This window comes from Lactuca virosa, chromosome 8 (assembly GCF_052849685.1).
Source record: "Lactuca virosa cultivar CGN04683 chromosome 8, Lactuca_virosa_CGN04683_v6, whole genome shotgun sequence".
NCBI classification, from domain to species: domain Eukaryota; kingdom Viridiplantae; phylum Streptophyta; class Magnoliopsida; order Asterales; family Asteraceae; genus Lactuca; species Lactuca virosa.
Genome location: NC_136433.1, coordinates 44,850,326 through 44,856,390, shown reverse-complemented (window position 1 = coordinate 44,856,390; position 6,065 = coordinate 44,850,326).

Below are 6,065 nucleotides of genomic sequence, written 5' to 3'. Positions count from 1 at the left end.
CATCAATGTTAAAAGACATTATGAACAAGAGTCATTATGATCTACTGGTATGACATACATCATTACCTTTTCCATAATTATACATTGTACTACATAATAAACACGAGCTTATCAATGTTGACAGGGGAAAACTTTTTCTATTAGAGGAACAATATCAAAAATTACGTTTAAGGATTATTGGTACCAGGTCATATATAACAACCGTAAGGATCCGATATGTGAACAGGGTGATGAATGGTTTTGTACTAGACATGGAATACTAGACTCCCTAATCTTTCAGTAAGCACTCATACTTTAAACTATTAGATTACACCATTAACAACTAATAGCAATGACAACTATTTCGTATGCAGGTTTAAACTGAATGTAACTATAACCGATCCTACATGATTTATAACAACGACCTTATCTGATAACACAACACATAAACTATTTGGTGATGGTCCTGATAAAATAATATCAGATGTCTCTAACAGGGACAAAAAAACCTTACCGCTTATCATCAAACAATGCGAAGGGAAACTCGGACATATGTTTGTTCATATGATGAGATCCTCCACCAAGAACAACATTCGATTCATAGTCATTGGTATCGAAGATGGAACCTCCATAAGTTAATCTGTAATTCTAGCAACTCCATTTCCCTCGACACAACAGACGATTACCAAAGGTCGTACCAACATTCCACTATCATCCTTATCTCATAGCACAATGTTTGCAAGGAATTTGTCCTTTGAAGGTATACGTGAATGTTTTTTCTTTTGAACAATAGAAAGAGTACTCAGGTGTGACATATTCCTATTTGAATACAGATAAATCAGCTTCTGATAAAGAAGGCACGCATAAACGCAAGCAGTGAAAGCGATCAATGTCGTCTTATGACATAATGAGGGCTATCCTATTTTGATATGATATGGAATGACTAAAGACACATTATTACATACCTTTTGAGTATGTAAGCAGCTTATATATATAAATTGATGTACAACTCTAATGCATGTTTTGTTGGTATCACAAACTACATTGATAAGAATGGATATCAAATACAAATATGTAAATCTCCAATCATAACAAAATTTAAACATTTAGCTTTTGCAAACATGATTTTAACACGGACAAAAGTCATAACATTCGCCACTTGTGGCCCATTGATACATGATAGAAGAATTATGATAGGCCCAATTAACAAACAATTACCGAAAAATGGTAGCCCAACTTAATATCTTGTCATTTATCCGATACGTTTCAACTTTTTCACTCTTGAAAAGTTTATTTATTTATTTATATATTTTTTTCTTCCAACATACGTTATAGTCTATTGCAATTTCAGAGAGCCATTTATATCCATCACTAAATATTCCTGACAGTCATTACCTATTCTAATACCCTTATACCCATGACGAAACATTACTTCCCATTTACCCTCAGTTATTTGAATTTTGAATAGAGCAAACCTCCATAAAATATAACCTCTAACAATATCTAAAGCAAAACAATCTTTCACAAAATATTTTAAAGAAAACGAAACATCCCATCGTCTCTGGCTATAGTAAATGTAATTTATTCAGGTAATTATGCAGCAACTACCTCATATTTAATCATCTATAACTTATCTGAAAGGATTCCAATAAAAAAAATATTTCCATTTACCTATCTACAAGTATAGTCAAAGAAATGACTGTCGAATCCCAGTACCCGCCTCAAATCAACGATGCAGTTCCACACTCAGGCACATGGATAGGGACGCTCCAGACAGATAGATAGAACATCACTTATGCGTAGCACCATGCATTATATTATGATCGTATGCTTGTTATAATAATTAAGTACTTCTCTTCCAGTTCAGTTGTATCCTTCAGTTTCACATGTATGTAAAACCTAAATTTACTATTTTCTATCCGCCTATTGCAAAACCTACGTTTTATGCAAAATAACATCGGTATAACAACGAAAGATAAAAATGTTACAAAAGTATTCATTACAAAAATTAAGAAAACCAATCGACTAAAAACACCATAAAATAAATAAGAAATGCATGTAACGCTTTGAGGAATATTGACTACCGGCTAACACGAAACAAAACAATGTCCACAACTTTATTGGAATGATACACCTACTATCAAAAGCTACATCACAGGCTATTACCACAGTTACCAACAAAAGCCAGCACATCATGAAAATAGACTTACTAATCTAACATCCAATACACTTCGAAAGATATACAAGGCCACGTACTTACACCACAACTATTATCAAATCCACCTGGCCATTTCCCAAAGGCAAACAAAACATCCATAGAAGCACACAACATATTCATTAATCTACCTAGACAAATAACACAACTCCATCCCTCAAAAGAAAAACATGAAGAATGAAGACGTTCACACCATACTCAAGGCACTTATCGAGTACGTCCAAGAGATAACCGATATTATAGAAGCTGCTCAGAAAAAGCTTGAAGAAGGATTCAACATGCCAAATACCAAGGAAGGTACTATCCCAATAGACACACACGACGAGAACTACAACTCCATAAAAAGCATTCAGCAATAAGCGGAGGTCGAAGATGTCTCCATGGCGGACAACATATCGTTCATGCTCGCCTCAATCCATAAATTAAAGGATTGGCAAGTACAAGAGGACAATGGAAACTCACCCTCCCAACTAGAAATCCATGTTCTTTTGATGTAGTACCTATGTACGTAATATAGTGCTTGTCCACATAATATTAAATAAAAAAACGTACTTACTCCACTCGTTGTCACTAACAAACCACTAATGGCCCCATTAACAAAATAGCTATGTGAAAAAGCATGTAAAAAACTTTTTATAAAAAAAATAATATTACTTCATAAACAAATAGCTTATGTCTATAAATCTTATATCAAACAATCTCCCACCCCGTTTACAAAGGCTAGAAACACCTACACCTGGCCCATTCAGCATAATGAAGATCCCAATATTATGTCTTATAAGCTTTTCAAATATTATCATCCATTCTATCCCTTCATTTCCCAAACATACACATTCAACATAAAAATAAACACCCATCTAACCCACATCCACTTTATCCCTTCAATTCATCCAAACATACACATTCAACAGAAAAACAAACACCCATCTAACCCATGTAGCGCATGGGATCCTACACTAGTTATAATTAAAAGTTAGGTACTTATATTTGTTAGAAAACAAACCCAACTTGCAAAGTAAACACATTGTCAAAGAAAGCTGCTACATGTGGTTGTTGAAGTCCAAGAAAGTTGTTGAAGTCCAAGAATGTTGCTGTCAGATGTTGGTTGTTGAAGAATGGTATAAACACAAGAATAAATGGTAGACTTGATTTAATGAAGTCAGTGTAGAGATAGTACTATAAATAGATCAGATTGTTATAGGAAATAAAAGTTGTGTGAGGATACTTGATCGTTTCGGAGTTCTCTAGACGAACGTGGAATTTTCCAGAAACTCGGTCTGTGACACCCTCCCCCACTTAAACCCTTGACGTCATCATCAAGTCTTTTAGTATTTGTCACTTGTGTTGTTACTTCCTCGCCTGTTGTGGGTCTTCTTGTAGCCTCATGACATATCGGAGCAATCCTTAAGGTTGATCGTGACTCCATCTCTCACCGATATGTGTCGACACCTTTAACTATGTTGTTTGGTTTCACATACTTCCTGGTTTGATCACTAGTCTCTTGTGAATTATCTTTCTTTTTCCAACTTAGGGTATTTTCCCGTATCTTCCCAACTTCCCTAATGTCTTTGTTAAACTTCATCGATGATAGCGTTCGAGACCTTGTTCTACTCCTTTCTATTGGTACGATGTGAATGACTGTACCTTTAGTAATACGCATGGTGTTATCACTTTCAAATGACCATGGACGTACTTCATCAAGGAATTCCATTCCTACCATGCTATAGTCGTCCATCGGTACGACTAATAGGTCAATATTGTCTTCCCATTCCGCGATTTTCATGGGTACTCCGCGTGAAACTCCTAGGATAGGATTGGATGGAGAATTGACAACATTCAATCGCCCTTCTTCTTTCGTGTAGCTAATCCCCAATCTCTTAGCTTCGTTTTCAGAAAGGAAATTATGAGTCGCACCTGAATCTATTAGCGCCTTAGTATTTCTTCCATTTACCTTGGCTTCGATTAGCATGAGACTTCCTATCTTAGAACCACTCCCTTTCGATTCCCTCGTCTCGTCTTTTGCCATAGAGTTTATAAGTCGCATGGAACTCATGTGAGCTTCTTTTTCTTCTTCTTCTTGCTACACCATCTCCTAAAAGGTCTTCTTTTTCGGACAATCTCGATATCTTCCTTCAGATGTAGATTGCTCTCCCCCACTATTTCTCTTAACCGTGGTTTCTCTCCGAAACTCCATTAGATCTTCTGCTACGGCAATAGCTTCGTCGATGTCTCTGACATTTCTCCTCTTGAGCTCGTTGTAGGCCCAAGATTGTAGTCTATCCATGAAATAGAAAAGTTTGTCCTTCTCTTGCATGTCGGGTAACTCTAGCATCAAGCTCGTGAACTCGACTATATAGTATCAGATGGATCCAATATGCTTTAGCCCACATAGTTTCTTCATTGCTATGTCTACGACATTATGTGGGCAAAATTGTCTCTTAAGTTGCCTCTTGAACTCTTCCCAGGTGTCTATGGTGTATAAGCCTTTTTTAATGTCTTCGTGCTTCCTTCTCCACCATAGAGCTGCACTTTCACATAGGTAAAGGACTGTCGTATCGACCTTCGTCTTGTCTTCCTTTACTTGACTAGCATTGAAGTAACATTCCATCGACCAAAAGAATTCGTCGAGTTCTTTAGGGTCGCGTTTTCCTCCATACTTCAATGTTTTGGGTGCTTCCGTGTGCGGCAACTTACTCGCAACGACTCCTCCGACGATTGCTGCCTTGCACAAGTTTACTTCGGATTCCAGCGTAGCAACCTTCTCACGGAACTCATTCCGTAAGGTGTTGATAAGTCCAAGTACATCTTCCTTGATGACACCGATGGTCTCCTTCAATCCATCGCTCGTGTCACTAATCTATGCAACGAACTGATCGACGGTATCCTTCCACTCAAGGATCTCATTGATGCTAATCTCCACCTTTGTAAGCTTGTTTTCTAAGCTTGCCAAAGGGTCAATGGATTGGTCCCTCCTCCTTGACTTCCGTCATTTCTCTTCGGCGACAGGGAGAATGTTGGTCATTTCACTACTTCCTCCTTACATGACTATGATCTCTTGCTTGTACGAACCAGGCTCTGATACCACGTGTCACGGGATGACTCTTTTAGACTAGTCAATTCCATGTGCCACTTAGTGCTTCTCCGACTAAGTCAGGCTAACTTCGACGATCTAGATGTACTAACGAAATTAGGAAGCAAGAGTCACGACAAAGGACACTTCAAGTACGAAAAGGAATGCTACGAATTAAGAAAGAAATCTTCTATTATATAACTCAACTTCTTTACAATGCAACTTCTCGATGGTTTGGGAAAATGAGCCCTTCTCTATATTTATAGGAACCTTACACCTCTTCAAGAGAAGTTTCCAGGTTACGGACATTCCCGAGTATTCTAGATCATTCTTACAAGATCTTATTCTACTTACAAAATTCTATAAGGTTCTATACTACTCTTTTGTGTCCTAGAGGATTCTAAGATGGTCTAGGGTCTTCCGTATCGTTCTAGCTTCCTCTAGTGCTCTCTTGATTATTCCGGATCGTTCCATCATGTTCCGCGGACACCTATAATTTTCTAGCGTCTTCCGGGGTCTCGTAGAGTATTATTGATCTCTTCGGAGACTTCTCGAGGATACTTGATCATTCCGGAGTTCTCTAGATGAACGTGGAATTTTCCAGAAACTCGGTCCGTGACACCACTCTAAGCTTCCAACAAGTGGTATCACAGCCTGGTTGCGTACCGTGTCATTTGGCTCGAATTACCAAAAGGCTTTTGGTCTAGCAGTAAGGAGTGATCCTCTCAAATAAGAGGTCATGGGTTCAAGTCTCTTAGGAGACATAGGTGGTATTTAGGAGTAGGTTTAGATAGTTTGCCG